Here is a 9,015-nt window from a genome sequence, read left to right as displayed (position 1 = left end):
GTAGTATGTATATGCTAATCCCAACCTCCTAATCTGTTACTCCTCGCCAGCTTTCCCCTTTGGTAACTATAAATTTGTTTTCTAAATCTGTGAGTCTGTTTCTGTTTTGGAAATAAATTCATTTGTATCTTTTTTTTTTGACTCCACATATCAGTGATATCACTTGATGTTTGTCTGATTTACTTCATTTAGTATGATAATCTCTAGGTCCATCTGTATTGCTGCAAATGGCATTATTTCATTCTTTTTTTATGGCTGAGTAATATTATATTGTATCACATATTCTTTATCCATTCCTCTGTCGATGGACATTTAGGTTGCTTCCATGTCTTGGCTATTGTAAATAGTGCTGCAGTGAACATTGGGGTGCGTGTATCTTTTCGAATTATGGTTTTCTCCAGATATATGCCCAGCAGTGGGATTGCTGGGTCATATGGTAGCTCTATTTTTAGTTTCTTAAGGAACCTCCGTAGTACTGTTCTCCATAGTGGCTGTACCAATTTACAATCCCACCAACAGTGCAAGAGGGTTCCCTTTTCTCCACACCCTCTCCAGCATTTATCGTTTGGAGACTTTTTGATGATGACCATTCTGACTGGTGTGAGATGATACCTAATTGTGATTTTGATTTGCATTTCTCTAATAATTAGCGATGTTGAGCATCTTTTCATGTGTTTTTTGGCCGTCTGTATGTCTTCTTTGGAGAAATGTCTATTTAGGTCTTCTGCCCATTTTTCTATTGGGTTTTTTTTGTTGTTGTTGTTGAGTTGTATGAGTTGTTTGTATATTTTGGAGATTAATCCCTTGTTGATTGCATTATTTGTAAATATTTTCTTCCATTTAATCCATTTCTTAACCCTTGGCTCTGTTGTGGTGGTGGATTGGAGGAACAAACTTATTTTTGCACTTATTAATGATATGTAATTTGACTAGATTCACTTGTCCTGGCAAGCTTCCTCATCCACCAGTCTACATTTGCCAGGTCCTACCTGCTTTACCAGGAAAATCTTGAGGGTGGGAAGGTAAAAACTGCTCCTTTTCCATTAAGCCTGTTAGGACAAGCCTTGCTTTTTTAGATTCTCCTAGGCAATTAGTGACTGCTGTCATTTATGCATCCGGAGCACACTGTTCCTGTCTCTGGAAAACCTTTCCCACTTACTCATCTTTACATCCTTAGTAACTGATACAGTGCCTGGCAAGTAGTAAGCACCCAGTGGATATTTGTTCAATGGATGAATTAATATGGTCTCATGTAGAATGCTCAACTCTACATGAATTTAGTTCATGTTTGTATAATATTTAACTTAAGCTTGAGTAGTAGAATAAAATTTGGTCAGAAAACTTCTAAGTTAAGCAAGAAACTTAGCAATCATATATGTGTGATTGAGGGCTGTAGTGGGACTTGGTCATTATAAGACAAAATGGACCCTTATCTGAAAAAGGTTAATTTTGTTAATTTCCTCTGTAAGAACACAGTTCAAGAGAAAGAATGGGTACCTGGCCAAGCAGCAGCTGGTGCATCTGTTGATGAAGACGTGTGTAATTTGGGTTGGTTGTAGTAGCGCAGGCCAAATGGGAAAAGCAAATCACTCTTCCTTTTCCCATTTTTAATAGCAAATTAATTTCTGAGTGTGAAAACATTTCTGCAGCTGCCACTAAAATTGGCAAATATTTTTCTAAATAAATAATACATTTCAGAAACAAATCTTAACAGGCAACGTATTTCTGGCTGTTGTATTTGCTCACAAACATTTCAAATTTGGAAATATTTATTTTAAATATCTTGGAGATACCAGTGTTTGGAATTTTGAAGACAACAAATCTTTCATCAGTGGGGAAATGCTACCCAATAGAAATGTGTAAAAACGCATGTACAGTTATGTTACTTGAAACACTTGACAAAAATACTGTTATAATCACAGTGAGATCCTGCACATATTTTCCCAAACGTTTCAGTCATTTCAGGATTTTGCCAGTGACTATGCAGCCATTTTGGCCACAGCTCAGTAGGACTAGTTCAGCTTTGTAAATTTAATAGAATTCCCCCAACTTCTCCATCCCTTCTTTCCTCCAGAATAGTTTGGGACCACAACTCCTCTGAAGCCTTAAAAATCCAAGAGAAAAAAATCATTATAAATAGAAATAGGCATTTTACCTTAAAATACGTCTAGGAAGACATTTGAGGGCAATTCCGTTTTTTTGTGGCCAAGGATTCTGGCCATTTGGGGAGAAAAAAAATCTTGTCAAAAGTGGAAGGAGGGGCTTCCCTGGTGGCGCAGTGGTTGAGAATCCACCTGCCAATGCAGGGGACATGGGTTTGATCCCTGGTCTGGGAAGATCCCACATGCCGCGGAGCAACTAAGCCCGTGAGCCACAACTACTGAGCCTGCGTGCCGCAACTACTGAAGCCCGGGCGCCTAGAGCCCATGCTCCGCAGTGAGAAGCCACTGCAATGAGAAGCCCGCGCACTGCAACGAAGAGTAGCCCCCACTCGCCGCAACTAGAGAAAGCCCGTGCACAGCAGCGAAGACCCAACACAGCCAAAAATAAAAAAATAAAATAAATTTATTTGAAAAAAAAAGTGGAAGGAAGGGGAACAGTTCAAATGGAGATATCAAAGAGGAAATTGTAACTTTTAAAAATTACCCCGTGACTTGGGAACACCTGAATTTCAAAATTATTTTTATTTTTATTTGTGTGTGTATTAAAAAGCATCCTTGTCGGGGGCGTGGCAGGGCTTGGAGGCCCGGCCACGCGTGGCAGCAGCCCGGGAGCCTGAGGCTGGGTCGTCGTTCGCAGGCGCTACCCAGCTGGGCTGTGAGCCGGCTGAGGCCTCGGCTGCGAGGCCTTCCCGATGAAAGTTGGGGCTCTGCGGAGCAGAGCGGAGGCTGCACCTGGCCCTCAGGCCGGGTAGAAGGCCGGCGGGCCCACTCCCCCGTGCGCTGTGGAAGCGGCGGCGGTGATGGATGCCCTAGAGGAAGAGAGCTTCGAGCAGTCTATTTCTTCCGCCTCTGATGCAGAATTTGATGCTGTGGTTAGATATTTAGAGGACATTATCATGGATGATGAGTTCCAGTTATTACAGAGGAATTTCATGGACAAGTACTACCAGGAGTTTGAAGACACAGAAGAGAATAAGCTCACCTACACACCTATTTTTAATGAATATATTTCTTTGGTTGAAAAGTATATAGAACAGCTGTTGGAGCGGATTCCTGGATTTAACATGGCGGCTTTCACTACAACTCTACAGCACCATAAAGATGAAATGGCCGGTGACATTTTTGACGTGCTGCTCACGTTTACAGATTTTCTGTAACTTTCAAAGAAATGTTTTCAAAGAAATGTTTCTGGACTGTCGAGCAGAAAAAGAAGGCCGGGGACTGGACTTAAGCAGCGGTTTAGTGATGACTTCATTGTGCAAATCATCTTCTGTGACAGCAAGACTATGACTATGACTCCTACTATCACAGCTAGTCTTGGCTGTTGGAATCAATTTAGAGAGTTGTCCTTTACCTAAAAGGTACTTGTGAAAATCAATTCCTAGTCGTACATGTACAGTCCTTGTATTACTTCACTGTCTTCTACTGGTCCCGATGTAGTCCCATTGTTTCTATAACTCTCGTTTACGTGTTTTTGAAAACATATTTTTATAGATGAATACTCAGGCTAACCTAGTGGATATAATCTTGGAACTTCCATGATTACTCACTTCAAGATCAAAGTATTATGACAGAACATCTGCGGCCCCAGGTCCCACCTCTGGGTAATGGGATCTTTCTAGACATCACCAGCCCAGTAGACTGGGAGAGGCTTGGCTAGTGATGTCAGAAGAATACATTTTGGAATGACAGATTCTGTTCTGCAACTCTTTGTTAATGTTAAGTATTGATGGGTCAGAAGAAAATTACCTGACCTTCCTGGGACACGTTCTTGTCTTCAGTAACCCTAGTACTCCTCCCCGAGTAGACATCTGTCTCAGGAGCTTCTGAGTCTGGCTCTTGCGTCAAGCCCAAATCCAGCATTCCACCTGGGGGGCACTGCCCCAGCATACATGTTGGTGTGTCCATGTTGGAAGAGCCCACCATCACCAACTCTCTTGGGTCAGCAGGCCTTGCATGTCCCACCAGGCTTTTTGTGCACTCACAGGTTTTTATATGGGTCAGAGTTTCAGTCCTGCAGCCTCAGTGGGCTTTTTGACTGGGAGTGTTTATCTAGGGTTTAACTCAAGCTAGCTGCCTATCCCGAGATTTCTGAAACTCCTACTATCACAGCTAGTTTTGGCTGTTGGAATCGATTTAGAGAGTTGTCCTTTACCTAAAAGGTACTTGTGAAAATCAATTCCTAGTCTTACATGTACAGTCCTTGTATCACTTCACTATCTTCTACTGGTCCCAATGTAGTCCCATTGTTTCTATAACTCTCGTTTACGTGTTTTTGAAAACATATTTTTATAGATGAATACTCAGGCTAACCTAGTGGATATAATCTTGGAACTTCCATAATTACTCACTTCAAGATCAAAGTATTATATGCTGTGTGCTTTTTAGCTGTTGATGCTATGAAAGCAAAAATGCTTTCTGTGTTGGTGTTCCTATTTTACTGGGCACCAATGAATGCATGCTGGAAGTAGTCTAAAAGGTTTCCTTTTCTTAGAGCATGTTAGTGTTTGTGCAGGTTTGCTTAAAACGCTTTCTGTGTAAAACAGCTCCTTAGGTTTTCTGTTGGGGTAGGGGCTCGGCACTTCCTTCTTGCTGTCAAAATAATCCTACCAAGATAGTGTTCCACTGGTCTAGCTCAGTAGGAGATAACAAACAGCTTTACTGGTCATCTGTCTGCTTGGATTTAGTACACTCGTTTACTACAATGTTTTATAGAACATTACTGACCAGAAAACATGGATGTCACATCTCTAGAAAGAAAGAAAAACTATAGTAGTTCAATTCCCAATGTGTACCTTAGTTGTTTTTTTGTTGTTGTTTTTATTTTTATTTTTCAAGTAAAAATAAGAATCTCTACTGACTTTTCGCTTGGCTGTTCTGGTTTTAAAGAATGAGCTAGCTGTAGGCTGTGTGTTTTTCTGTACCAATGTGGTGCTTATTAGATACTTTTGTACCATGAGTAAAATTTCAGTTGTTTTGCGGAAAAAAAAGAAAAAAGCATCCTTGTTAAATATACTTTCTGGGATTTCCCTGGTGGCACAGTGGTTAAGAATGCCAATCCAGGGGACATGGGTTCGATCCTTGGTCCAGGAAGATCCCACATGTCGTGGAGCAAGCCCGTGTGCCACAACTACTGAGCCTGCGCTCTAGAGCCCGCGAGCCACAACTACTAAGCCCCTGTGCCACAACTACTGAAGCCTGAGAGCCTAGAGCCCATGCTCCACAACAAGAGAAGCCACTGCAATGAGAGGCCCGCACACCGCAATGAATAGTAGTCCCCTCTTGCTGCAACTGGAGAAAGCCCATGTTCAGCAACAAAGACCCAATGCAGCCAAAAAAAAAGTATGTGTGTGTATATATGTATATATATATATACTTTCTGAGTTACGGTTTGCTTGCTTATTTAGGTTTTTTTTTGTTTTTTTTTTTGCGGTACGCGGGCCTCTCACTGTTGTGGCTTCTCCCATTGCGGAGCACAGGCTCCAGACGCGCAGGCTCAGCGGCCACGACTCACGGGCCCAGCCGCTCCACGGCATGTGGGATCTTCCCGGACCGGGGCATGAACCTGTGTCCCCTGCATCGGCAGGCAGACTCTCAACCACTGCGCCACCAGGGAAGCCCTATTTAGTTTTTTAATTTGTTCATTCCTTACTTTATTCACAAAGGATTTAAGATGACTGCAACAAATATGTATAAGAAAGGTATTATATGTCAATAAAAAGTAAAAACAAAAGACGAGACATAGGCCAGGGAAAAACAGGCATAACTTCAACTGACATATTTGCTACGATTTGACCTCAGAGTTAGCTCTGTGTTTCTGGACATCCAAGGTGAAAAAAGGAACACTTATTATATGGTTCTTATTTTCAGAAGGGAAAGCAAGAGCAGAAATAATATAGAAACAACCACAAGAAAACCCAACCTGTGTCTCCAAGGAAATGAAGTATTTTCCTAGCATTAAATGGTTAAAAAAAGAAAAAAAAACTGAATGGAGGGTTTCCCACAGGGGAGCTGAGAGTTGTAGAAACAGTGTCCTCCATAACTTTGCTCCAGTTTGTTCATTTGTTCACTCTTTTACTCTTTCCTCAAACATTTATTATGTACCTACTCTGTGCCACATCCTGTGCTAGATGATAAAGATACAACAGTGAACCAAACATAGTCAGAGCTCACAATCCAGAGTCTCAAGAAGACCCAGGGCCAAAGGATCTGCTCCAAAAGGACAGGTAGGCTCAGTGGTGGAACTTGTGAGGATTGGGTTTCTCCATGTTAGCAGGCATTTCAAGTTGACATTCAGGACCTACAGCCTCTACTGTGATCCTAGGATGCTTGCAGATTACTCCAGCGTGAAATGCTGGGAAGAGGCTAACAAGAATTAGGTGATCGATGGGAGTCAGAGCCCTAGCTGGTCTGGCTGGGCGCAGGGCTGAAGTTATTCCTGGAGTCAGGACCAGAATAAGTGATCTGTTAGTCACACAGCTACTTCTTGGGGAAGAAAGCCAATCCACCTAAAGCCAGTTTCCTGAATGGCAAGTGGACCTACCTAATTGCTTGTTTCTTTTCACTGTTTGGAAAATGTAAACAATTCATATACAATTGTTTTAACAGCTTTTTGAAGATGTAGGTGATGTTTAAGGTGTCCTCTTTTCATTTTTATATGCTGGCATTTTATGGAACCTTCAGTTTTTGTTTGCCCTGTTGTAATGGGAGCAGACTTGGACAGGGAGAGAGAAAAATACCCCGCAGAGCCTGGACTGCTGATCTTCAAGAGAGAGGAGATTGATGGGCAGGGAGTGGGGACATGAGGGAGAGGCAGAGTAAGAATATATTCACCAAGAGTATAATCATTGAAAAAATATATTGAGTGCAAAGAATTCTTAGGAATATGTTTTTCTTATGAATAATAGCAAGCCAATTTATGCCCTTTAGTACTTCCTCACCCACCCTCTGCCTGTTCTACCTCCCACTAGAGGCATTGTTAATCCATTGCTTCCAGGCAAGACTCCCCATTGATTCAGGGTCTCCATGGGAATGAGGCTACAGGGGACATGCACTTAGTTCAAGAAGATGGGACAGGAACAAACAGAACCTGGCAGAAATGATAGAGTAAGTCACAAAGTCATTCATAGTGTTTTAGGGATGCTTCACCATGTTGTCTGTAAATTAGATCTCTTCCTAGAGCTTAGAACTGGAATCTGGATGTCTTCAAGCGACTTGACATTGAAAAATATTAAAGATCTCACTTACTGAAAGCACATAAATTTCATCTTCCACTAATAAATTTCTCTTTCTCACCAATGGAGAACAACTTGCATTTGTATCTCATTTCGTAATTTTCAGCATGCTACATGTTATCTCATCTTGTCCTACAGAAAGTCCGAGTTTGTTTAACTCACTTATTTGTACCCTCCTTTATTGTAGAGAAATTTTGAGTTAGTTTGCATAGAAACATAAAATTCAGTTGAATAGAAAAATAGATGAGGATATTGCAGTGAAGGAAAAATAAGAGTAGATGCATAAAGCCGGTGGGATAGCACCTTGTTTTCCATAAAGTCATTTGTAGTTGCTAGATCCAGGCTATACCAGCCAAAATAAAGAGAGGGAAACTTTGTTTATAAAAATAACATTGTCATTAGATTAAAAGAATAACTGCTCAGGATCACAATTTTTCTTGGTACTGAGACCTGAGAATTTTCCACAGCTTGTTCTCATAAAAGGAACACTATGTGGCTTACAGAGTGTCTTCCTGAACTCCTGTGTAAGCAGTACAATGGTAGGTCTCTCTTGACTGTTTCCTATAATATCCTGCTTGGTAAGGTTTATGGGATTATGCCAGAATACGTTTTAATAAAAGCAGTTCTCTAGGGGGATAAAACAATGCAGTTCAGGTTCACAGCTCTCTGATGGCTGGAAAGGATCCAAAGACCACATTCAGGAATGGGTGGATGTTCAGTCTTTCAGGCGTTCCTCCAGGAATATTATTGCTTGTGATCCAGTGCTTTTAAATGCACAGCAGAGAAGTTCGGGTTAGATTCTTTGGCAAGAACCCGAAAGTGTGAGTTGGCTCAGACAAAATCATTTCACAGATGAAGAAACGGGACCTTGCAGAGGCTGATGATTATCCAAGGCTTTGAGGTCAGTGGCAGAGCTGGGATCAAGGCCAGATTCTTCAGACTCTTAAGTCTAGGGTTCTTTCAACCATTTCGTCTCTCCTCTCTAACCTAAGTAGGATTCTATTACAATTTAAAAATGTTAAGAATGGAATTTCTTAATGATGTTTTTTTAAATATCATATTTGCCACTTACCATAAACTTTATTAATAACGTTTGATTCATAATGGGTCAACAGATGGTAAAATAGTTTAAAATCTGCAAATGTAAAATGATCTGGGAAGAGGAAATCAGTTAAGTTACCTGTTTCAGAGAATCATTTAATGTGCTGTTCAATAAAATAATTAAAAGTTTGGTCTGGAAAAAAAGGATGACTATTTCTAACATCTGTAGTATAATCCTACTTGGATGTTAACTTTTTTTAAAAATTAATTTGTTTTTGGCTGCGTTGGGTCTTCATTGCTGCACATAGGCTTTCTGTAGTTGTGGTGAGCGGGGGCTACTCTTCGTTGCGGTGCGTGGGCTTCTCATTGCAGTGGCTTCTCTTGTTGCAGAGCACGGGCTCTAGGCATGTGGGCTTCAGTAGTTGTGGCTCACGGGCTCTAGAGTGCAGGCTCAGTAGTTGTGGTGCATGGGCTTAGTTGCTCCACGGCATGTGGAATCTTCCCGGACCAGGGCTCGAACCCGTGTCCCCTGCATTGGCAGGTGGATTCTTAACCACTGTGCCACCAGGGAAGTCCTA

The 9,015-nt window shown here is 41.4% G+C and overlaps 1 pseudogene; it reads left to right on the top strand.

Annotated features, from left to right (window-relative positions):
* Window positions 1-2,962: 2,962 nt before the first annotated feature.
* On the top strand, window positions 2,963-8,617 carry LOC136118365 (ADP-ribosylation factor-like protein 2-binding protein pseudogene; annotated as a pseudogene).
* The last annotated feature ends 398 nt before the right edge of the window (window positions 8,618-9,015 follow it).

This window comes from Phocoena phocoena, chromosome 2 (assembly GCF_963924675.1).
Source record: "Phocoena phocoena chromosome 2, mPhoPho1.1, whole genome shotgun sequence".
Lineage (NCBI taxonomy): Eukaryota > Metazoa > Chordata > Mammalia > Artiodactyla > Phocoenidae > Phocoena > Phocoena phocoena.
Note: the sequence above shows the minus strand (reverse complement) of the source record. Positions and strands in the feature narration are given on the sequence as shown.